The following is a 26160-nucleotide window of genomic DNA, read 5'->3' on the forward strand; positions in this document are numbered from 1 at the left end:
TGTCTTCCCACTGCTCCCCAGGTAGTCAGGGCAACCGACCGGCTCCAGGGTCTGATCTTTTCCCTCATAGACCCGAAATTTGTGGGTATAGCCTGTGGCCCTTTCACAGAGCTTATACAATTTGACCCCATACCGGGCGCGCTTGCTTGGGATGTATTGTTTGAAGCCAAGGCGCCCGGTAAAATGTATCAGGGACTCGTCTACGCAGATGTTTTGCTCTGGGGTATAAATATCTGCAAATTTCTGGTTGAAATGGTCTATGAGGGGCCGAATTTTGTGGAGCCGGTCAAAAGCAGGGTGGCCCCTGGGACGGGAGGCGGTGTTGTCACTAAAGTGCAGGAAACGCAGGATGGTCTCAAATCGTGTCCTGGACATAGCAGCAGAGAACATAGGCATGTGATGAATCGGGTTCGTGGACCAATATGACCGCAATTCATGCTTTTTTGTCAGGCCCATGTTGAGGAGGAGGCCCAGAAAAGTTTTAAGTTCGGAAACTTGGACTGGTTTCCACCGGAAAGGCTGGGCATAAAAGCTTCCCGGGTTAGCGGTGATAAATTGTGTGGCATACCGGTTTGTCTCTGCCACGACTAAGTCTAAAAGCTCCGCAGTCAAGAACAGCTCAAAAAATCCCAGGGCCGAATCGATCTGAGCTGTCTCAACCCGAACTCCAGACTGGGCGGTGAAAGGGAAAACTACAGGTGCGGCTGAAGTTGGGGACTGCCAATCAGGGTTTGCCAGCACCTCAGGGACTCTAGGGGCTCTACGGGCACGTCTTTGCGGTGGCTGCGACGGGGTCACTACTGCACGTGCCACCGTACCTGCTTCAACTGCCCTTCTGGTGCTCGCTACTTCACCAGGTTGTACGGCAGTGCTGGTACTAGGTCCAGGAAGGGCTGGGCTGCTGGTGTATGCCTCACCACGTAATCCGACAGCACCAGCCCCACTCTGCTGCTCTTGAAGCGGATCCAGCGCAACCTGCGGTCTAGCGACACGGGGCCGGGTACGCCTGGTGGTATCAGGGACCTCAGCCTCCTCGTCCGAACTTTGGGTCAGAGAGCCACTGCTTTCTACAGGTTCGTATTCTGACCCGCTGGATTCATCAGATGAGGGTTCCCACTCCTCATCCGACTGGGTCAGAAGCCTGTAGGCCTCTTCAGAGGAATACCCCCTGTTAGACATGTGGGCAACTAAATTTAGGGGTATTCCCTGAGACTACCCAAGAAAAAAAAAGCAAGCCTGTCTTACAAATTGGAGGCTAGCAAAGTACCGGAGGCCGCTGCGGTTGATAAAAAATATCAAAACAGATTTTTTTATCGCCGCAGTGCGTGTAAAGTGAATGTGCAGCGATTTTTTTGTCACTGCGGTGGGGCGGGCGTGGGCGAACGCACGTGTGGGCGACCGATCAGGCCTGATCGGGCAAACACTGCGTTTTGGGTGGAGGGAGAACTAAAGTGACACTAGTACTATTATAGATCTGACCGTGATCAGTTTTGATCACTTCCAGATACTATAAAAGTACAAATGCTGATTAGCGATACGCTAATCAGCGAATAACGGACTGCGGTGCGGTGGGCTGGGCGCTAACCGATCCCTAAACTACCTAACCAAGGGGCCTAAACTATACTGAAACCTAACGGTCAATACCAGTGAAAAAAAAAAGTGACAGTTTGCACTGATCACTTTTTTCCTTTCACTAGTGATTGACAGGGGCGATCAAAGGGGTGATCAAAGGGTTAATTGGGGTGATCTGGCGGCTAAGTGTGGTGTAGTGGGTACTCACAGTGATGTGTGCTCCTCTGCTGGAACCAACCGACCAAAAGAAGGAGCAGAGGAGCACAGCAGCCATATAACCCCATCATATTTACTAATATGTGGGGTTAAATGGCTGCTGATTGGATTTTTTAAAAATCAGCAACCTGCCAGCCAATGATCGTGGCCGGCAGGCTGCTGACGAAATACTTGGCTACGAAATGCCGGCCCGCGATGCGCATGCGCGGGCCGGCTGTGACGTAATCTCGGGTATCGCGAGATGACGCGCCGATGCGTCCAGGAGGAACAAATCAACCACCTCCCGGACGCATCGGTGCGTACAGCGGTCGGGAGGTGGTTAAAGCCATTCTCCAGGATCCTTCTTAAGGCTTTAGGGCTCATGCACACGAAAGTAGTTTTGGTCTGCATCCAATCCGCATTTTTTTGTTGGTCGGATGTGGACCCATTCACTTCAATGGGGACACAAAAGATGCAGACAGCACCCGACCCCTGTGCTGTCCGCACCGCATGTCCGTTCCAGGCCCCTGCAAAAAAAAAAAATAGAACATGTCTTATTCTTGTCTGTTTTACAGACAAGGATAGGACGGTTCTACAGAGGGAAGGACGTTCCATTCCACAAAATGGTATCCGTGTTTTATGGAGCGCAAAAAAACACAACGGTTGTGTGTATGAGACATTACTCACCATATTTGTGGCAATTACCCGATACAGTGGTCCTAAAGTTACAATATTAGTTGGTTCTGGGACAACCATTGTAACTTGAGTCCATAACTCTATGGGATTGGTTCCAAAGCCACAAAACGTCATTAGAGCAGGGCTTGACAAATTTCCTTGGAATCTAAAAGCCAGCTAAAAAAAGTTAGTAGCCAGGCGGAGCCGCGTCATAAAGCCCCCAGTAGGTGCCCCCAGTAGGTGCCCCCATAGTGCTCCCCCACCCCACTTTTCCATAGAGCCCCCCAATAATGCTGTATACCATGTTACATATACCGCCGCTCTGTCCCCGGACCCTATTGACTATAATGGGGACGGGGGTGGAGCTCCGACGCAGCACGGCAGTTCGCGGTGAGAGGCCGCCGGACTAAAAAGTTGGACATGCAGTACTTATAGTCAATGGGGACGGAGCAGTGGTCCGACGAAACAGCGGAAGGATGGATCCGACAGGGTGAACAGCCTGCCGGATCCGTCCTGCCGCTAGTGTGAAAGTACCCTTAGTTATATAGCTACTGAATGAGACAGAAGAAGGGATGCCTTTAACATATATATCTCCTTGAGAAGCCAATTTGATCCTAAAGGGTTAATTCAAACTGTAAAAGTCCAGCAATACAGATAGCGAGCTTATACTAAGACGGGGTATCAATATGTATCAACAGTTAGTCCAGCAAGAGTACCCTGTTTATCCAATAAGTAACTAAATTTAATAGGTAAGTTCAGAATTTACATATACACAGACAAAACAGTTCAATGCAAATGATCCATGTAGAGGCCAGAATATGGATACCTAAGATACAGGTATACACAGGCGGGAGGCCGGGGAAAATTATCCCTAGCACTGATTCCCTGATCTGGTCCTCTGCCCAGGGACGTCTCCTGATGGTGGGGGCGCCCTGTCCCCGTACCTGAACTCCAACTCCTAATTATCCCTGGTGAGGTGAGTGATGGAGTGGGACAATATACGTGGTGTCTAACATGGAAAACAAGCACAGATAGGAAAGGATAGGTTACAAAGGTGTCCACTGTATACTGCCCTCGTGGCGTAACCAGGAGGTACAGGGCCCACCTAGAAGATAAAATATACTAACAAAACGCACAATTGGGTATAGATATATTAAGATAATTATAGATGACCTACAAACCCCGACGCGTTTCACCCAAACGGAGGGTTCATCAGGGGGTTACGTGTAGTAGGTATGCAAAGATAATGGGACCATTGCCAATGGTTATGGCCGCCCCAGTTCAGTGATGCGTGCGTGCATATATAACAGGAATAGACAATCCTTTATGACACTGCAGACCCACAGTAATGAAACGATTGCCAAATGGCAGTTTACATACGTTTTTGGCAGCGTGGTGAGTGAACTCGACTACCAACATACACACTGAAAAAATAAATAATAAGTGGGTCTGCAGTGTCATAAAGGATTGTCTATTCCTGTTATATATGCACGCACGCATCACTGAACTGGGGCGGCCATAACCATTGGCAATGGTCCCATTATCTTTGCATACCTACTACACGTAACCCCCTGATGAACCCTCCGTTTGGGTGAAACGCGTCGGGGTTTGTAGGTCATCTATAATTATCTTAATATATCTATACCCAATTGTGCGTTTTGTTAGTATATTTTATCTTCTAGGTGGGCCCTGTACCTCCTGGTTACGCCACGAGGGCAGTATACAGTGGACACCTTTGTAACCTATCCTTTCCTATCTGTGCTTGTTTTCCATGTTAGACACCACGTATATTGTCCCACTCCATCACTCACCTCACCAGGGATAATTAGGAGTTGGAGTTCAGGTACGGGGACAGGGCGCCCCCACCATCAGGAGACGTCCCTGGGCAGAGGACCAGATCAGGGAATCAGTGCTAGGGATAATTTTCCCCGGCCTCCCGCCTGTGTATACCTGTATCTTAGGTATCCATATTCTGGCCTCTACATGGATCATTTGCATTGAACTGTTTTGTCTGTGTATATGTAAATTCTGAACTTACCTATTAAATTTAGTTACTTATTGGATAAACAGGGTACTCTTGCTGGACTAACTGTTAATTCAAACTGTAATCTAAACTCTGTCCTGTCACTTCTCTTATCTCTCTGCTCCTGTCCCTAAGGCCTCATGCACACGACCGTTGTGTGCATCCGCGTCCGTGGTTCCGTTTTTTTTCGCGGCTCCATTGACTTTCAATGGGTCCGTGGAAAAATCGGAAAATGCACCGTTTGGCAGCCGCATCCTAGATCCGTGTTTCCTGGCCGTGAAAAAAATATGACCTGTCCTATTTTTTTCCCGGTCAACGGTTCGCGGACCCATTCAAGTCAATGGGTCCGTGAAAAATCACTGATGCACACAAGATTGTCAACCGCGTCCGTGATCCGTTTTCCCTATCATTTTCATGCAAACTTGACTGAGTTTTTTTATTCACTTTTCATGTCCGTGGATCCTCCAAAAATCAAGGAAGACCCATGGACGAAAAAACGGTCACGGATCACGGACCAACGGAACCCCGTTTTGCGGACCGTGAAAAAATAATGTTGTGTGCATGAGGCCTTAATCTTATCACTGCTGCAAAAGCATCAGCCGATAGCCTCAGTGTAAACTGTTCTAGAGTCTGACTCACGGCTCTTTTAACTCAAAGAATCGAATGAGTCACTAACTAAGTCGGATCTTTAGATTCTTTTAACTTCAGGGCTCTTTCACACCTGCGTTCTTTTCTTCCGGCATAGAGTTCCGTCGTCGGGGCATTCTGAATGGAGAGAAATCCGTTCAGGATGAATCAGGATGTCTTCAGTTCCGGACCGGAACGTTTTTTGGCCGGAGAAAATACCGCAGCATGCTGCGCTTTTTGCTCCGGCCAAAAATCCTGAACACTTGCCGCAAGGCCGGATCCGGAGTTAATGCCCATTGAAAGGCATTAATCCGGATCCGGCCTTAAGCTAAACGTCGTTTCGGCGCATTGCCGGATCCGACGTTTAGCTTTTTTAGAGTGGTTACCATGGCTGCCGGGACGCTAAAGTCCTGGCAGCCATGGTAAAGTGTAGAGGGGAGCGGGGGAGCAGTATACTTACCGTCAGTGCATTTGAAGACGGATCCGTCTTCAAATGCTTTCAGTTCACTTGCGTTTTTCCGGATCCGGCGTGTAATTCCGGCAAGTGGAGTACACGCCGGATCCGGACAACGCAAGTGTGAAAGAGGCCTTAGACTCCCTGTACTACTCAGACGACTCAGAGCTGCTAGTGCTTGCCTTGCCTCAGCTCTGATTGGTTGGTGGGCGGGGAGGGGAGGGGCTGGCAGAAGCAGCTTCCACTCTAGGATCAGATTACACTCCTCCCGAGCCCCTCCCCTCCCTGCTGCCAGCGGCTCTGCTATTGTGTGCTGTGACGGAGCTGACTCGGCTCTGATTGGTTGGTGGGCGGGGAGGGGAGGGGCTGGCAGAAGCAGCTTCCACTCTAGGATCAGATTACACTCCTCCCGAGCCCCTCCCCTCCCTGCTGCCAGCGGCTCTGCTATTGTGTGCTGTGACGGAGCTGTTTCAAACGGTGCTGCCTCTGGACAGAACGGCAGCTCCGCACCCATCGCCCGGGCACCTTTGAAAACGGGCTTACAAATACCCAAGCGCCAGGACTAAATGCCGGTGACAGATTCCCTTTAGTAAGCATGCCATGCTATCAGAGGTCGCACTACATTTTTTCCAGAAGATTAAAAATACTCCGTATACCATTTTTGAGGAGTATTTTTAGCTGAGGAGGAGCATGTAATTCATATATATAATACATAGGTCTAAATAATGTTAAGATGTTGCTATAGAGTCCTGTACATGAGACCAAATGGCTGTCCCTATATCTGGGACAATCTATTGCCTATTTGCCAACCCTCCTTGGTATTTCTGGAGTCTCCCTAAAAATGTAAGCCCTCTTAGATCCTAGCAGGAAATATAAAACAGGCATGTAGTGCTCTCAGGGAGGGGGGGCCAGGCGCCACCCAGTGAGAATCTCGCGCCGCTGCAGGACTCTTCCTCCTCATTTCAGAGCAGTGTGCCGAATGGTCTGGCTGCCCGCTCAAACCAACCAATAACAAAGCTCTTTGATGTAAGGAGCTTTGTTATTGGTCATTTCAGGCACAGGCAGAATCACTGCGCTGATGAAAGGCAGAGAAAAGTCTGAGGCTACTTTCGCACTGGCGTTTTGGCTTTCCGTTTGTGTGATCCGTTCAGGGCTCTCACACAAGCGGTCCAAAACAGATCAGTTTTGCCCTAATGCATTCTGAATGGAAAAGGATCCGCTCATAATGCATCAGTTTGCCTCCGATCAGTCTCCATTCCGCTCTGGAGGTGGACACCAAAACACTGCTTGCAGCATTTTGGTGTCGGTCTAATGAAACTGAGCCAAACGGATCCGTCCTGACACACAATTTAAGTCAATGGGGACGGATCCGTTTTCTATGACCTAATAGAAAACTGATCCGTCCTCTATTGACTTTCAATGGTGTTCAAGATGGATCAGTCTTGGCTATGTTGCAGATAATAGAAACGGATCCGTTCTGAACAGATGCAGACTGTTGTATTATCTGTACGGATCCGTCTGTGCAGATCCATGACGGATCCAACGTGAGTGTGAAAGTAGCCTTAGACTTTTTTTAAGGAGTAAAATCGCCAGAACATGCGTCTATGCCGCTTGTACAGGCGTTATTGCGACCTCTGGCGGTAAGTATGCTGTAATAAATACCACCCCTGCATGTACTGGCGTCCTGGTGAGCCGGTGACAAACTAAGGAGGCAGAGCTGACGGGGGATGGGGAAGCAGCCGCCTGAAGCAGATAAGGCAAGAGGTGTGTCTCGGACTACCTCACACTATGTAGTCACCGATCACAGCCCTCAATGAAGGAGCCCAGCGAAGGTGACGAACCATCGCCTATGGGCATTGACTAACTGAATCACTCTCAGCCTTATCATCTGGCTTTATGTGACCTTTCATCTGGTGAGCGCATGTCATAGAACACCGCTCCCTTTTGTTAGTGGTGGCGTCCACTACGGAGCGCCCGTCTTTGTGATCTTTCCCATCAATCATGGCATAACCCTGGTAATTTAAAGGGGGTTTCTGGGGTTTTAATACTGATGACCTTCCCTCAGGATCCTGTCCTGAGGATAATCCTGGAAAACCCAGGATTATAGCCTGTTCTATAGCCACAGGTTAAAAGCTCATTGTGCGCTGAAATAACTCCACAAATCTGGAAGCTATCGTGTCACAGACCATTTACATACTAGGCATCCAGAGCGATGGGTTGGGTCAGAGATAAACGTGTAGACACAGGTAAGCACTGTTTGCATTTCAGAACTATGCAAATAAGAATTAAAGGGAACGTCCAACTGAAAAGTAAAATGATGAAGCGAGGGGAGGTGGTAAAAAAAGCCCTTAATATCAGAAGCACTGGCACAGGAGCCCAGCATGTACCAGGTACCAAGAACACACTGACTACTTCTCTGCTGCCCAGCCCGTCTACCTCTTCAGGGTACACTCGCACACAGCAGATATTTCTGCATCTGAATGGGACTGTTCCTGGATATCCTCAAGCCCCAGTCAATAAATGGCAGAATTGCAGAAATTTCTGACACAAATCTGTATGTGAACACGCTCTAAGGGTCCATTCACACGTCCGCAGAATGGGTCCGCAATTTTGCAGAACGGATGCAGACCCATTTATTTTCAATAGGGTCAGAATGTGCTGTCCGCATCCGCATTTGTGGATCCGCACTTCCGCATCTGTGCTTCCGTTTCCGCAAAAAAATAGTCATGTCCTATTGCAGACAAGATTAGGCATTTTATATTATAGTGACGGCGATGTGCGGTTCGCAAATTGCTTACGGACATGTGAATGGACCCTAAGACGTCGTTAACATTTCCGTGGCCATTCGACGTCCGTGAAAAAAAAATATCAGTCCATGTTCCATCTGTGAAGATGTCCGTGTGTCCGTTTTTGCCTTTCATGTGTTATCCGTAAAAAAATATTTCCAGAGCATCTCTTATCAGTGGACCAAACACGGATGCCTCTGTTTTTTCGCGGACCCATAGAGTAGAATGGCCGCTTTTTGTCCGCATCACAGACCAAAGCAGTGCATGTCTCCACTGATGTGTGAATAGACACATTAAAATCAATGGGTACGTGTGCGGTCTGCAGAAAAAGGGGAGTAACAGAAATGTGAACGAGGCCTAAGGTGGGGATCAGCAACCTCCAGCTGCTGTGAAACTACAACTCCCAGCATGAACATTTACTTGGCTGTTCTTGTAACTCCCATAAAAGTGAAATGAGGATTCTGGGAGTTGTAGTTTCTGAACAGCTGGAGTGTCGGAGGTTACTGATCCCTGTTCATATTTCTGTTTTCTATGGACGTGTGCTATCCGTATTTTCCAGCACACATACCCATAGATTTTTAGGTGTTTGTTCACACATCAGTGGTTTTCTACTTACCATGGGTCAATGGAAAAATCCAGGAGACAAACTACTTTGGTCCGTGATGCTGGCCAAACACGTCCTTTGAAGTCTAAGGATCCGTAAAAAAAAACACTGACAATAGGGATGCTTGTTAGGAGATGATCTAGAACAGGGATCAGCAACCTCTGGCACTCTCAGAATCCTCCTTTCACTTCTAGAGGAGTTACAAGAACAGCCAAGTATGTGTGCATGCTGGGAGTTGTAGTGTCATAGCAGCTGGAATTGCTAATACCTGGGATAGAACTTCATTTTCAGCTGAGCAGTGTCTGTGGAGCATGGATGATACATAGAGGGCAAAAAACGGACACACTGGCCAAACACGGATCCTTCACGGACATGGAAATGTGAAAAAGGGCTGAGGTCAGTGTGGGGCTAGTGAAAGCCATGAGTGGAGCCTCCACAGAAATAAGATTTACGGCCCAATACTCGGGCAGATTATCGGGAAGAAACATTTCTGCAAACGCCCGTTCCTGCCAATCTGCCCATCTAAAGATGCTGCCGATCACCTGATAAATGAGTGCCGCTGTATGAGGACGGGGGATAGTAAACGCATCCCTCATACTATGAAGGAGATCGTTGCACATAACTGCAGGGCTTCACCTCCACTCAGGCATGGGATTCAGCCGGTTCGCTCCGGTTCTACAGATCAGGTTGTTAAAATTACAGCCGGATCGGAGAACCGGCTGAATCCCGATCCGATGCGGCGGGAGATGAGCGCTTGCATTCATCTGTATCCCCGTCCTCAGCACAGCGATACAGATGAACACTGCAGCAGGGCAAGGGGGAGGCCGGTGCAGGCGGCGCGATGACGTAATCGCACCGCCTGAGCTGTACAGCGCGGGACACAGGCCGGAAGAGGCCTGCATCGCATCACTGACAGGGTGAAGGTTTTTTTTTTTTTTTTTTTTGCTTTTCTGTGGTGAAACTGGGGGCATTGTTTGCACATATGCAACACTATGGGGGGGATCTACTGGCTGCATGGCTAACACATGGGGGTATCTATTGGGGGCATTGCTGGCATATGGGGGACACTATGGGAGCATCTACTGGGGCATGGCTGGCACAAAGCGGACACTATGGAGGCATCTACTGGGGTCATTGCTGGCACATGGGGACATCTACTGGCACATCATTGGGGACACCATGGGTGGCATCTACTGGGGACATTGCTGGCACATGTGGAAACTATGGGGGCATCTACTGGGGACATTGCTGGAACATGTGGACACTATGTGGGCATCTACTGGGGGCATTGCTGGCACATGGAGGCATCTATTGGGGCACTGCTGGCACATGGGGGGCATCTACTGGGGCACTGCTGGCACATGGGGGGCATCTACTGGGGCACTGCTGGCACATGGGGGGCATCTACTGGGGCACTGCTGGCACATGGGGGGCATCTACTGGGGCACTGCTGGCACATGGAAAACACTATGGGGGCGTCTTATACTGGCACATTATGGGGACACTATGGTGTTGGAGGGGAGGAAGAACACTATGAGGGCATATTATATAGGCACACTATGGGGCACTAAAAAGGGTCATTTATACTAGCACTGGCACATTATAGGGGCACTATGGTGAAGAGGAGAGGAGCACTATGTGAGCATTTACCAGGGGCATTATATAGGGGTGTTTTATACTTGCACACATTATGGGGTCACTATAGGGACATTAGCTCAACTTGGGGCACTGAGGGAATTTTTTGTACTGGCACACAGAACGGGAGCATTTTTGAACTAGTGCACACTATTATTATTATTGAAGGTGGCAGGTAAGTTGTTAAGAAGGTAGGAGGATGATGGAAAAGTAGGAACCCAAGATGTCTTTTGTCAAACTGCAGAGACGAGAGATGGGTGAAAAATCATCATGGCGGTCTGCTCTCAAAGGAGAAGATGAAGAAAGAGAAGGTCTGCATCAGAGGAGAAGTCACTGGATGTAAGAGGTATGTGGTGCTGTATTCTGGATAGCACAGAATATAATATGTCTGCAAATATGTCTTTAGTGCTAGGTACAAATGTGTATAAAATGTATATGGTGTAGGTAAATCTACTGTAAGTGTAGCCTGGGTCATTTATATACTGTATGGTGTATACTGTATATGTGATTATGTGAGTGTAGTGTCTATATAGTCTGTGTATGCATACCTCCCAACCATCCCAGATCTGGCATAACTACTGTGTGGGGGGCACAATGGAGACTAAGCAGGGTTGGGACATGTACAGATAGCCATTGGTAGGAGTTAGAGGTGTGGGCCAGCGCTGTGGTATGTGTGTGTAGTGTATACATGGTGTATTTATGTATGTGTACCATGTATATGGTGTATTTATGTATGTGTGCCATGTATATATGGTATATTTATGTGTATGTTTGTAGTGTATACATGGTGTATTTATGTATGTGTGCCATGTATATGGTGTATTTATGTGTGTGTGTGTAGTGTATACATGGTGTATTTATGTATGTGTGCCATGTATATGGTGTATTTATGTATGTGTGTGTAGTGTATATATGGTGTATTTATGTATGTGTACCATGTATATGGTGTATTTATGTATGTGTGTGTAGTGTATATATGGTGTATTTATGTATGTGTACCATGTATATGGTGTATTTATGTATGTGTGTGTAGTGTATATATGGTGTATTTATGTATGTGTACCATGTATATGGTGTATTTATGTATGTGTACCATGTATATGGTGTATTTATGTATGTGTGTGTAGTGTATATATGGTGTATTTATGTATGTGTACCATGTATATGGTGTATTTATGTATGTGTGTGTAGTGTATATATGGTGTATTTATGTATGTGTACCATGTATATGGTGTATTTATGTATGTGTGTGTAGTGTATATATGGTGTATTTATGTATGTGTACCATGTATATGGTGTATTTATGTATGTGTACCATGTATATGGTGTATTTATGTATGTGTGTGTAGTGTATATATGGTGTATTTATGTATGTGTACCATGTATATGGTGTATTTATGTATGTGTACCATGTATATGGTGTATTTATGTATGTGTACCATGTATATGGTGTATGTGTGTAGTGTATACATGGTGTATTTATGTATGTGTACCATGTATATGGTGTATGTGTGTAGTGTATACATGGTGTATTTATGTATGTGTACCATGTATATGGTGTATTATTTATGTATGTGTGTGTAGTGTATACATGGTGTATTTATGTATGTGTACCATGTATATGGTGTATTTATGTATGTGTGCCATGTATATGGTGTATTTATGTATGTGTGTGTGTAGTGTATACATGGTGTATTTATGTATGTGTACCATGTATATGGTGTATTTATGTATGTGTGTGTGTAGTGTATACATGGTGTATTTATGTATGTGTACCATGTATATGGTGTATTTATGTATGTGTGTGTAGTGTATACATGGTGTATTTATGTATATGGTGTATGTGTGTGTAGTGTATATATGGTGTATTCATGTATGTGTACCATGTATATGGTGTATGTGTGTGTAGTGTATATATGGTGTATTTATGTATGTGTACCATGTATATGGTGTATTTATGTATGTGTAGTGTATACATGGTGTATTTATGTATGTGTACCATGTATATGGTGTATTTATGTATGTGTGTGTAGTGTATATATGGTGTATTTATGTATGTGTACCATGTATATGGTGTATTTATGTATGTGTGTGTAGTGTATATATGGTGTATTTATGTATGTGTACCATGTATATGGTGTATGTGTGTGTAGTGTATATATGGTGTATTTATGTATGTGTACCATGTATATGGTGTATTTATGTATGTGTGTGTAGTGTATACATGGTGTATTTATGTATGTGTACCATGTATATGGTGTATTTATGTATGTGTACCATGTATATGGTGTATGTGTGTGTAGTGTATATATGGTGTATTTATGTATGTGTACCATGTATATGGTGTATTTATGTATGTGTGTGTGTAGTGTATACATGGTGTATTTATGTATGTGTACCATGTATATGGTGTGTGTGTGTAGTGTATATATGGTGTATTTATGTATGTGTGTGTAGAGTATACATGGTGTATTTATGTATGTGTACCATGTATATGATGTATGTGTGTGTAGTGTATATATGGTGTATTTATGTATGTGTACCATGTATATGGTGTATTTATGTGTGTGTAGTGTATATATGGTGTATTTATGTATGTGTACCATGTATATGGTGTTATCATGTATGTGTACCATGTATATGGTGTATGTGTGTGTAGTGTATATATGGTGTATTTATGTATGTGTACCATGTATATGGTGTATTTATGTATGTGTGTGTAGTGTATACATGGTGTATTTATGTATGTGTACCATGTATATGGTGTATTTATGTATGTGTACCATGTATATGGTGTATGTGTGTGTAGTGTATACATGGTGTATTTATGTATGTGTACCATGTATATGGTGTATTTATGTATGTGTGTGTAGTGTATACATGGTGTATTTATGTATGTGTACCATGTATATGGTGTATGTGTGTGTAGTGTATATATGGTGTATTTATGTATGTGTACCATGTATATGGTGTATTTATGTGTGTGTAGTGTATATATGGTGTATTTATGTATGTGTACCATGTATATGGTGTATTTATGTATGTGTGTGTAGTGTATACATGGGGTATTTATGTATGTGTGTAGTGTATATATGGTGTATTTATGTGTATGTGTGTAGTGTATACATGCTGTATTTATGTGTGTTGCATATGTATATGGTGTATGTATATGTAAACATGTGTTGTGACGCCGCGTAATTGCCGTTGCGTAGGGAACCTGTTCTTAAAAATTTGAATCCCACCCCTGCCTCCACTGACCGAGCAGCAGACTGTCAGGAAGGAACGTTTTATCCCTACAATCGCCTGCTCGTCGGTGTAAATGCAGCTAAAGATCTGCACCTGTTCCGTGGTTTCGGCCCACACCTGGTTTTGATGCTCTATGGCTACATGCACACGAACCTTGTTTGTTTCCGTGTCCGTTCCATTTTTTTTGCGGATAGGATGCGGACCCATTCATTTCAATGTGTCCGCATGAGTATGTCCGTTCTGTAGCCCCGCAAAAAAGATATAGAACATGTCCTATTCTTGTCCGTTTTAGGCATTGTTACAATGGATCCGCAAAAAAAAAAAAAAAATGGCATAAGGATGTCATCCATTTTAACCACCTCCCGACCGCCTAACGCACCGATCTGTCCGGGAGGTGGTTGATTTGTTCCTCCTGGACGCATCGGCGCGTCATCTCGCGAGATTACGTCACAGGCGGCCCGCGCATGCGCATCGCGGGCCGGCATTTCGCAGCAGAGTATTTCGTCAGCAGCCTGCCGGCCACGATCATTGGCTGGCAGGCTGCTGATTTTTTAAAAATCCAATCAGCAGCCATTTAACCCATCATATTAGTAAATATGATGTGGTTATATGGCTGCTGTGCTCCTCTGCTCCTTCTTTTGGTCGGTTGGTTCCAGCAGAGGAGCACACATCACTGTGAGTACCCACTACACCACACTTAGCCCCCAGATCACCCCTATTAACCCTTTGATCACCCCTTTGATCGCCCCTGTCAATCACTAGTGAAAGGAAAAAAGTGATCAGTGCAAACTGTCACTTTTTTTTTTTCACTGTTATTGACCGTTAGGTTTCAGTATAGTTTAGGCCCCTTGGTTAGGTAGTTAGCGATCGGTTAGCGCCCAGCCCACCGCACCGCAGTCCGTTATTCGCTGATTAGCGTATCGCTAATCAGCATTTGTACTTTTATAGTATCTGGAAGTGATCAAAACTGATCACGGTCAGATCTATAATTGTATTAGTGTCACTTTAGTTCTCCCTCCACCCAAAACGCAGTGTTTGCCCGATCAGGCCTGATCGGACGCCCACACGTGCGTTCGCCCACGCCCGCCCCACCGCAGTGACAAAAAAAATTTTTTTTTGGATCGCTGCACATTCACTTTACACGCACTGCGGCGATAAAAAAATCAGTTTTGATATTTTTTATCAACCGCAGCGGCCTCCGGTACTTCGCTAGGCTCCCCTTTGTAAGACAGGCTTGCTTTTTTTTTTCTTGGGTAGTCTCAGGGAATACCCCTAAATTTAGTTGCCCACATGTCTAACAGGGGGAATTCCTCTGAAGAGGCCTACAGGCTTCTGACCCAGTCGGATGAGGAGTGGGAACCCTCATCTGATGAATCCAGCGGGTCAGAATACGAACCTGTAGAAAGCAGTGGCTCTCTGACCCAAAGTTCGGACGAGGAGGCTGAGGTCCCTGATAGCAGCAGGCGCACCCGGCCCCGTGTCGCTAGACCGCAGGTTGCGCAGGATCCGCTTCAAGAGCAGCAGAGTGGGGCTGGTGCTGTCGGATTACGTGGTGAGGCATACACCAGCAGCCCAGCCCTTCCTGGACCTAGTACCAGCACTGCCGTACAACCTGGTGAAGTAGCGAGCACCAGAAGGGCAGTTGAAGCTGGTACGGTGGCACGTGCAGTAGTGACCCCGTCGCAGCCACCGCAAAGACGTGCCCGTAGAGCCCCTAGAGTCCCTGAGGTGCTGGCAAACCCTGATTGGCAGTCCCCAACTTCAGCCGCACCTGTAGTTTTCCCTTTCACCGCCCAGTCTGGAGTTCGGGTTGAGACAGCTCAGATCGGTTCGGCCCTGGGATTTTTTGAGCTGTTCTTGACTGCGGAGCTCTTAGACTTAGGTTGTGGCAGAGACAAACCGGTATGCCACACAATTTATAACCGCTAACCCAGGAAGCTTTAATGCCCAGCCTTTCCGGTGGAAACCAGTCCAAGTTTCCGAAATTAAAACTTTTCTGGTCCTTCTCCTCAACATGGGTCTAACCAAAAAGCATGAATTGCGGTCATATTGGTCCACGAACCCGATTCATCACATGCCCATGTTCTCTGCTGCTATGTCCAGTACACGATTTGAGACCATCCTGTGTTTCCTGCACTTTAGTGACAACACCTCCTCCCGTCCCAGAGGCCACCCTGCTTTTGACCGGATCCACAAAATTCGGCCCCTCATAGACCATTTCAACCTGAAATTTGCAGATTTGTATACCCCAGAGCAAAACATCTGCGTAGACGAGTCCCTTATACATTTTACCGGGCGCCTTGGCTTCAAACAATACATCCCAAGCAAGCGCGCCCGGTATGGGGTCAAATTGTATAAGCTCTGTAAAAGGGCCACAGGCTATACACACAAATTTCGTGTCTATGAGGGAAAAGATCAGACCCTGGAGCCGGTCGGTTGCCCTGACTACCTGGGGAGCAGTGGGAAGACAGTCTGGGACTTGGTGTCACCCTTATTCGGCAAGGGGTACCATCTTTATGTGGACAATTTTTACACAAGTGTGGCCCTCTTTAGGCATTTGTTTCTAGAACGGATTGGCGCCTGTGGTACCGCACGAACTAGTCGCGCGGGCTTCCCCCAACGGCTCGTTAGCACCCGTCTTGCAAGGGGGCAGAGGGCCGCACTGTGTAACGAAGAACTGCTCGTGGTGAAATGGAGAGACAAGCGTGACGTTTACATGCTCTCCTCCATTCACGCAGACACGACAATACAAATTGAGCGAGCAACCCGTGTCATTGAAAAGCCCCTCTCAGTCCACGACTATAACCTTCACATGGGAGGGGTGGACTTCAATGACCAGATATTGTCTCCGTATTTAGTTTCCCGCAGAACCAGACGCTGGTATAAGAAGGTGTCTGTATATTTAATTCAATTGGCTCTGTACAATAGTTTTGTTCTCTACAGTAAGGCTGGGAGAACTGGATCCTTCCTCAAATTTCAGGAAGAGATCATCGAGAACCTCCTGTATCCAGGAGGTTCCATGGCCCCATCCACCAGTGTAGTTAGCCGTCTACACAAGCGACATTTCCCCAATGTCGTTGCTGGTACCTCAACCCACCCGTCACCCCGAAAAAGATGTCGTGTCTGTAGCAGGAGTGGAATAAGGCGTGACACCCGCTATTTCTGTCCTGACTGTCCTGACCACCCTGCCCTATGCTTTGGAGAGTGTTTCCGGAAGTACCACACACAGGTACACCTAGCATAGGGATCATCTCACCAGGACAGGCACACAGGGCTATTAGGGCCCATTCACTCACACAGCTGCTGCAAACGTCTCCTTTCACATGGGACAAAGTGCATAACGCACTTGGCCACATCTTTGGGCGATTTGCGCTTTGCACATTGACCCATGGGGAACTAGAGGTTTGTTCTATAAAGGTTAAAAAAAAAAAAAAAAACACCAGTAAGCAAACACGTTAATGTTTAGTTCAAAAAGTTAAAGTTTACATGTTCTGTTCCAAAGTTAATAAAATTATTGCGTTGCGGCCTGGTTTTTTCTTTTTTTTTTACCTTCCAGGTGGACCAACCGATCGACTAGCTGCAGCACTGATGTGCATTCTGACAGAAGCATTGCGCTGCTGTCAGATTACACGCAAGTCGGTGTATGCGGCGCTGCAAGACGGGATTTTCTCCTCTGCAGTGACAGATACGTTTGCCAAGGCATACGAGCTGAGGAGGAGGCGGGTTCCTATGCTTTGGCAAACACTTTGTATATAAAAAAATTAGGGCTGCAGCTAACGATTATTTGAATAATCGATTAGTTGCCGATTAATTTCTTCGATTAATCGATTAATCGGGAAAAACGACAAAATTACAAAACAGAGGTTTATATGATCTTACTTGAAAAATTATGTTCAAAGGCCATATTAAAACAAATTGTGGACGACACTATTATGGGGGATCTGTGGACGACACTATTATGGGGGATCTGTGGGCGACACTATTATGGGGGATCTGTGGGCGACACTATTATGGGGGATCTGTGGGCGACACTATTATGGGGGATCTGTGGGCGACACTATTATGGGGGATCTGTGGGCGACACTATTATGGGGGATCTGTGGGCGACACTATTATGGGGGATCTGTGGGCGACACTATTATGGGGGATCTGTGGGCGACACTATTATGGGGGATCTGTGGGCGACACTATTATGGGGGATCTGTGGGCGACACTATTATGGGGGATCTGTGGGCGACACTATTATGGGGGATCTGTGGGCGACACTATTATGGGGGATCTGTGGGCGACACTATTATGGGGGATCTGTGGGCGACACTTATGGGGGATCTGTGGACGGCGCAGTTATGGAGAGGGGGATCTGTGGGCGGCGCAGTTATGGAGAGGGGGATCTGTGGGCGGCGCAGTTATGGAGAGGGGGATCTGTGGGCGGCGCAGTTATGGAGTGGGGGATCTGTGGGCGGCGCAGTTATGGAGAGGGGGATCTGTGGGCGGCGCAGTTATGGAGAGGGGGATCTGTGGGCGGCGCAGTTATGGAGAGGGGGATCTGTGGGCGGCGCAGTTATGGAGAGGGGGATCTGTGGGCGGCGCAGTTATGGAGAGGGGGATCTGTGGGCGGCGCAGTTATGGAGAGGGGGATCTGTGGGCGGCGCAGTTATGGAGAGGGGGATCTGTGGGCGGCGCAGTTATGGAGAGGGGGATCTGTGGGCGGCGCTGTTATGGAGAGGGGGGATCTGTGGGCGGCGCTGTTATGGAGAGGGGGATCTGTGGGCGGCGCTGTTATGGAGAGGGGGATCTGTGGGCGGCGCAGTTATGGAGAGGGGGATCTGTGGGCGGCGCAGTTATGGAGAGGGGGATCTGTGGGCGGCGCAGTTATGGAGAGGGGGATCTGTGGGCGGCGCACTTATGGAGAGGGGGATCTGTGGGCGGCGCTGTTATGGAGAGGGGGATCTGTGGGCGGCGCAGTTATGGAGAGGGGAACTGTGGATGGCGCAGTTATGGAGAGGGGGATCTGTGGGCGGCGCAGTTATGGAGAGGGGAACTGTGGATGGCGCAGTTATGGAGAGGGGGATCTGTGGGCGGCGCTGTTATGGAGAGGGGGATCTGTGGGCGGCGCTGTTATGGAGAGGGGGATCTGTGGGCGGCGCAGTTATGGAGAGGGGGATCTGTGGGCGGCGCTGTTATGGAGAGGGGGATCTGTGGGCGGCGCTGTTATGGAGAGGGGGATCTGTGGGCGGCGCAGTTATGGAGAGGGGAACTGTGGATGGCGCAGTTATGGAGAGGGGGATCTGTGGGCGGCGCAGTTATGGAGAGGGGAACTGTGGATGGCGCAGTTATGGAGAGGGGGATCTGTGGGCGGCGCTGTTATGGAGAGGGGGATCTGTGGGCGGCGCTGTTATGGAGAGGGGGATCTGTGGGCGGCGCAGTTATGGAGAGGGGGATCTGTGGGCGGCGCTGTTATGGAGAGGGGGATCTGTGGGCGGCGCTGTTATGGAGAGGGGAACTGTGGATGGCGCAGTTATGGAGAGGGGGATCTGTGGGTGGCGCTGTTATGGAGAGGGGAACTGTGGATGGCGCAGTTATGGAGAGGGGGATCTGTGGGTGGCGCTGTTATGGAGAGGGGGATCTGTGGGTGGCGCTGTTATGGAGAGGGGGATCTGTGGGTGGCGCTGTTATGGAGAGGGGGATATGTGCACTGTTATGGGCATAACAGTGCACAGATCCCTTTCCCCATAACAGTTCACAGATCCCCCTCCCCATAGCAGTGCTATACACAGACCCCCCTCCCCATAGCAGTGCCATAGACAGATCCTCCCCCCTCCCCATAGCAGTGATATACACAGACCCCCCTCCCCATAGCAGTGCCATAGACAGATCCTCCCCCCTCCCCATAACAGCCCCGGCCCCGATGCTTATAAGTCGGACTAATCACTGCATCTTTATTTACCTTTTTACAATGACGCTCCTGTAACAGCCAGGCAGAGCGGACGGCGGCGCAACGTCACTCACTCACGTGACGCACCTGCTCCGCCCACCTCATGAATGAAGGAGGCGGAGCAGGCGTGTCATGTGAGTGAGTGACGTTACGCCGCCGTCCGCTCTGCCTGGCTGTTACAGGAGCGTCATTGTAAAAAGGTAAAATAAAGATGCAGCGACCGCCCGCCCGCCCGCATAGCAACGAATCGGCGATTATTCGATAACTGGATTCGTCGACAACGAATCCAGTTATCGAATATAATCGATTACATCGATTAATCGTTGCAGCCCTAAAAAAAAAAAAATAAAAATCCCGGCAATGATTTATTCATCCACATCGATTGATGTGAATGGAGAAATCGGGTTTGCCAGGGCATACGAGCTAAGTGGGTATGGATGTAAGGCGGAGCTCCTATGTCCTGGCAGACGCCTTTCCCCTCCATTTTTTTTTTTTTGGCAGAGATTTTTTCATCCACATTGATCGATGCGAATGAAGAAATCTGTGCCGTTCATTTTTTTCTTTCAGCCCAGAGGCTGAACGGGAAAAAAAAATCTCATTACCTGTATGCTCAATATAAGGAGAATAGCAGAAACTCCTAATGCTGGCCATACATGTAATGATTGCAGAGACCCTCAAATGCCAGGGCAGTACAAACACCCCACAACTGACCCCATTTTGGAAAGAAGACACCCCAAGGTATTTGCTGAGGGGCATATTGAGTCCATGAAAGATTGAAATTTTTGTCCTAAGTTAGCGGAAAGTGAGACTTTGTGAGAAAAAAAAAAAATATATCAATTTCCGCTAACTTATGCGAATTTTTTTTTTTTCTATGAACTTGCCAGGCCCCTCATTGGATACCTTGGGGTGTCTTCTTTCCAAAGTGGGGTCACATGTGGGGTATTTATACTGCCCTGGCTTTTTAGGGGCCCTAAAGCGTGAGAAGAAGTCTGGGATCCAAATGTCTAAAAATGCCCTCCTAAAAGGAATTTGGGCACCTTTGCGCATCTAGGCTGCAAAAAAGTGTGACACATCTGGTATCGCCGTACTCAGGAGAAGTTGGGGAATGTGTTTTGGGGTGTCATTTTACATATACCCATGCTGGGTGAGAAAAATATCTTGGTCAAATGCCAACTTTGTATAAAAAAATGGGAAAAGTTGTCTTTTGCCAAGATATTTCTCTCACCCAGCATGGGTATATGTAAAATGACACCCCAAAACACATTCCCCAACTTCTCCTGAGTACGGCGATACCAGATGTGTGACACTTTTTTGATGCCAAGGTGGGCAAAGGGGCACATATTCCAAAGTGCACCTTTCGGATTTCGCAGGCCATTTTTTACAGATTTTGATTGCAAAGTACTTCTCACACATATGGGCCCCTAAATTGCCAGGGCAGTATAACTACCCCACAAGTGACCCCATTTTGGAAAGAAGACACCCCAAGGTATTCCGTGAGGGGCATGGCGAGTTCCTAGAATTTTTTATTTTTTGTCGCAAGTTAGTGGAATATGAGACTTTGTAAGGAAAAAAGAGAAAAAAAAAAAAAAATCATAATTTTCCGCTAACTTGTGACAAAAAATAAAAAGTTCTATGAACTCACTATGCCCATCAGCGAATACCTTAGGGTGTCTACTTTCCGAAATGGGGTCATTTGTGGGGTTTTTCTACTGTTTGGGCATTGTAGAACCTCAGGAAACATGACAGGTGCTCAGAAAGTCAGAGCTGTTTCAAAAAGCGGAAATTCACATTTTTGTACCATAGTTTGTAAACGCTATAACTTTTACCCAAACCATTTTTTTTTTGCCCAAACATTTTTTTTTTGTCAAAGACATGTAGAACAATAAATTTGGCGAAAAATTTATATATGGATGTCGTTTTTTTTGCAAAATTTTACAGCTGAAAGTGAAAAATTTCATTTTTTTGCAAAAAAATCGTTACATTTTGATTAATAACAAAAAAAGTTAAAATGTCAGCAGCAATAAAATACCACCAAATGAAAGCTCTATTAGTGAGAAGAAAAGGAGGTAAAATTCATTTGGGTGGTAAGTTGCATGACCGAGCGATAAACGGTTAAAGGAGTGTAGTGCCGAAGTGTAAAAAGTGGCCTGGTCATGAAGGGGGTTTCACCTAGTGGGGCTGAGGTGGTTATTTATTATTTGCGGATCTGCAATTTGCGGACCGCAAAACACACACGGTCGTGTGCATGAGGCCTATCACTGATGGAAATCACTGACCAAACACGGACTGTGTGAAAGCACCCTAATGCCTCATGCACACGGCCGTATTTTCTTTCCGTGTCTGCTCTATTCTTTTTTTGCGAACCATATGCGGAACCAGTCATTTCAATGGGTCAACAAAACAAAAAACACAGAAGTTACTCCGTAGTGCTTCCGTGGGTTTCCAATCCATGCTTCCGCACCGCATCTCCAGGTTTGCGGTCCATGATGCGGAATGCACACTGCTGGTGACTCATGTATTGAGGAACCGCCATATGCTGTCAGCAGCATGGGCACGGAGCCCTTACGTTCGTGGGCATGAGCCCTAAGGCTGAGTTCACACTGGGTTTTTCTGACATAGATTCTGCACCTAAAATCCGCGCAGACAATGCATGTAATCCACCGCTCAATGCTGTCACGGAGAAAACCGCATGGTAATTTATATGGATTTTTTTTTACCGCCCACAGGTTTAAAAAAAACACGGCATGGAAAATAGAAGCGTGCTCCTTCTTGCTGCAAATTCACATCCAAAGTTCCCAGGATCAAAAAACGCATTTTGAAGCAGATTCCACATCAGGTTTTTTCGGCACAGAAAAAATAACCTGCCTGAAAACCATCTGAAAAACGTGCATACATCTGCGCTATTTATTGAGATTGGACTACACGGAGCGAGCCTACGTGTACAAGAGGTCTGGAAAGTCTCCTTCACTTTGCTGGTTCTGTAATAAACTGCATGGGAAAAAACGTGTGTAATGTGAACATACCCTTACCACCTGCTTACTCAGATTGGTGATCCTATACTGGCACTGCCAGCTGCCCACCCTTCTCATACAGTATGAGGGAAGATTACAGAAGTGCACCTCTCATCGGACAGGGCAGAAGCCTGGCATCGCCTTGGTAACCCACCAGTGATAGCTGGTGACCACCCAGACAACAGAGGTCGCATGGCAACTGCGTGGTCACAGTAAACAAGATGCAGCCATGAGAGGACAAGACTGTCGGCAGAGACAGCCATGAGAGAGGACATGACAGCCGGCAGAGATAGCAGTGACAGAGGACATGACTGCCAGCAGAGACAGCCATGAGAGAGGACATGACTGCCGGCAGAGACAGCCATGAGAGGACCGGCAGTGACAGAGGACATGACTGCAGGCAGAGACAGCCGTTACAGAGAGGACATGACTGCCAGCAGAGACAGCCATGAGAGGACCGGCAGTGACAGAGGACATGACTGCAGGCAGAGACAGCCGTTACAGAGAGGACATGACTGCCAGCACTCACCACGCAGGCGGCGGCTCCTCACTGTGATCAGGTCTCCATCATGAGGAGATGCAGAGGGGAGGAGCTGGCCGCCGGCTAAGATGCACGAGCTGCTCCCCCCACCGTGATGTAAGAGGGTCCCGCTCTGTGTGAGGAGGAGGGTACACCGTGCCAGTCACTATGGCTCCTCACTATACAGAGAGGTGACATGAGGGACAGTTCCAGGACTGGCTGCGCTTTTACAGGACGGTTTTTCCCCCTGGTTTTGTTGCATTGTGAAAATCAATAAAACCACACATTTCTGTGTAGATGGTGATAATGCTTTTAACCTGTTTATATCTTGTCAGTTGGCGTGCGTTTTCCGTATGCGTTTTTTCTAACAGCTTAAAAATGCAGCAAAAATGTCCTGCGTAAACCTAGCCCCCCCCCCCCCGGCGACCTATGGAGTGAATCAGACTTCCTGCACCCTGCTGCTTGGTTCTGGACACGTCACCGCTGAGGCCAGTAAATATACGAGCGCTGCGCTCCCCTCATACAGCTGATTGGCGGGGGTGACGGGTGTCTGGCCCTCGACGATCTGATATTGATGACCTGTCACTGAGGATCCCTATTTATGCTATATGTGTGCGCCCCTCTATCCACAGCTCCAACCCCGTAACTACATAATCTCCTTGGGTTGCAGTGATCCACCCTTTTGGCTCCATATTAGAAGTGCCCCACATTCTCCAAAATTTGGTACAAAGTGAATCATTATGGGCACATCTAGTTTTAGAAAAATCCGCTAGCTCGTCACGGTGGGGAGGCTTAAAGGGGCTGTCTCGCTTCAGCCATTAGCATTTATCATGTAGAGGAAGTTAATACAAGCCACTTACTAATGTATTGTGATTGTCCATATTGCCTCCTTTGCTGGCTGGATTCAGTTTTCCATCACATTATACACTGCTTTTTCCCATGGTTACGACCACCCTGCAATCCATCAGCGGTGGCCGTGCTTGCACACTATAGGAAAAAGCACCAGCCTATGTGCGCTCCCAAAGACCAGCATTTTTTTCCTATAGAGTGCAAGTATGACCACCACCGATGGATTGCAGGGTGGCCGTAACCATGGAAACGAGCAGTGTATAATGTGATGGAATGATGAGCCCATACAGCAAAGGAAGCAATATGGATAATAACTGTAGAGGGAAGTGCATATATTGGGTATATATAGCAGCCCAGTTATTATGCTCTCCCCCACCTTCTGTTTAGGGATTATGTATGTGGTGCCATGGTGTATCTGGCGGGATGCCCTCATTTACACATTGGGCAGGAATTCCTTTGTCTGTACAGATCCTGAGCCTCAGGGGGCCAGTTGGCAGTTATCAGTTATCTGTTACAGTCTGAGTGCATGTATTCCGTCACATGCACACAATGAGGTCATATCCCTGCGCCTTAGGCTACATTCACACGTCAGTATTTTTCTATAATTCGAATTTCGGTTCGTTTTTTGCAGATCCGTTGTTCCTGAAAATGTTTCCGTATGTGATCTGTTTTTTGCGGATCCGCAAAAAACGGAAACATGTATACATTTCAATAATCAAATAAAGTTGTTTGGATTTCTTTGAAAAAAAATTGAAAAAAAAATAAAAAAATTTGCTATGTGTTTCCAGGAACGGATTCCGCAAAAAACGGAAGACATACGGAATGACATCCGAATGTCTTCCGTTTTTTGCGGATCCATTGACTTTGTATTGTACCAGGATCCGAATTTTGCGGAAAAGAATAGGACATGTTTTATATTTAAACGGACATGCGGAACGGAACAACGGAAACGGACAGCACACATTGTGCTGTCTGATTTTTTCCAGGACCCATTGAAAATGAATGGATCCAGGACTGGTCCTGATCTGTTCCGCAAAAAACGGAACAGATCAGGAAAGAAAAAACGGACGTGTGAATGGACCCTTAGGTTGAGGAGGGGGAGGTGGGCTGCTATGGGCTTATATTAGCCCAAGCCAGGAAAAAGGCTCCAGGGGGGCTCATCACCACAAACAGAAGAAGGACACACATGGAAGACTAGACCTGAGATGAGATGAGCAGCCCCTCCTGAAACAGAGACTATGTATCCCTGCATTTACCCCTACCTTGCCATAACCCTGTATTATTAACACTAATCCATCTCCAATAACCCTTTCATCCCCTGCAATCAATATTCCCTTAACCCCTGCCATCCCTGCCCTGATTACAATATTCCCTGCCCTGCATTAACCCCTGCAATACTCCTCTCCAACATTGATATCCCTGGCCTGCATCGTCTTGTGATATTAACCCTTGCAGTGAATAATAATTGTTGAATTGAAAATGGGCGTGTTTTTTAATAAGGAAAAGGGTGTGGCACAATTCTGTGGTAATTAAGATAACCCTGTGATGGCTAACCTCCGGCCCTCCAGCTGTGGTAAAACTACAACTCCAAAGATGCACACTTGCTTGGCTCAGAACTCCACAGAAATGAATGGAGCATGCTGGGAGTCGTAGTTTTACCACAGCTGGAGTGTTGGAGGTTAGCCGTCACCCAATCGTTGATATAAAGTTATAAAAAAGGGTCTGTCCCTGCACCAAGTTTATCACTCAGCCTGAGCCACATGGTATATATTACTAGACTCTCTGGGGCACATCTTTTTATGCCGGTCTTAGTTTCCCTCTTGCCCTGCCATAAGATTTGTCTCATTTATGACAAGGCGTGTGTCTCGTCATACATTAGGCACATCTATGGCAGTCCTTGCGCCTGGTAAATAAAACGACTCTAGGCCCTGGCTAGTTATCGGAGGTGCAGAGGTAGCCCAGAAGCCTGAGGGAGTCCAAAGACTCCTGTGCCGCTTAAGAAGACACCGGTATTATGCAATGGTCAAG

The 26160-nt window shown here is 47.1% G+C and overlaps 1 protein-coding gene across 1 annotated transcript in view; it reads right to left on the reverse strand.

Annotated features, from left to right (window-relative positions):
- SLC9B2 (solute carrier family 9 member B2) overlaps positions 1-23385 on the reverse strand; it is an 81260-nt gene extending 57875 nt beyond the window's left edge. Inside the window, exon 1 of the mRNA XM_044276551.1 lies at positions 23293-23385. The gene's annotated coding sequence lies outside the window, so the exon portion shown is untranslated. The remainder of the gene's footprint in view (positions 1-23292) is intronic.
- Between the last annotated feature and the right edge of the window lie 2775 nt (positions 23386-26160).

This window comes from Bufo gargarizans, chromosome 1, assembly GCF_014858855.1.
Source record: "Bufo gargarizans isolate SCDJY-AF-19 chromosome 1, ASM1485885v1, whole genome shotgun sequence".
NCBI classification, from domain to species: domain Eukaryota; kingdom Metazoa; phylum Chordata; class Amphibia; order Anura; family Bufonidae; genus Bufo; species Bufo gargarizans.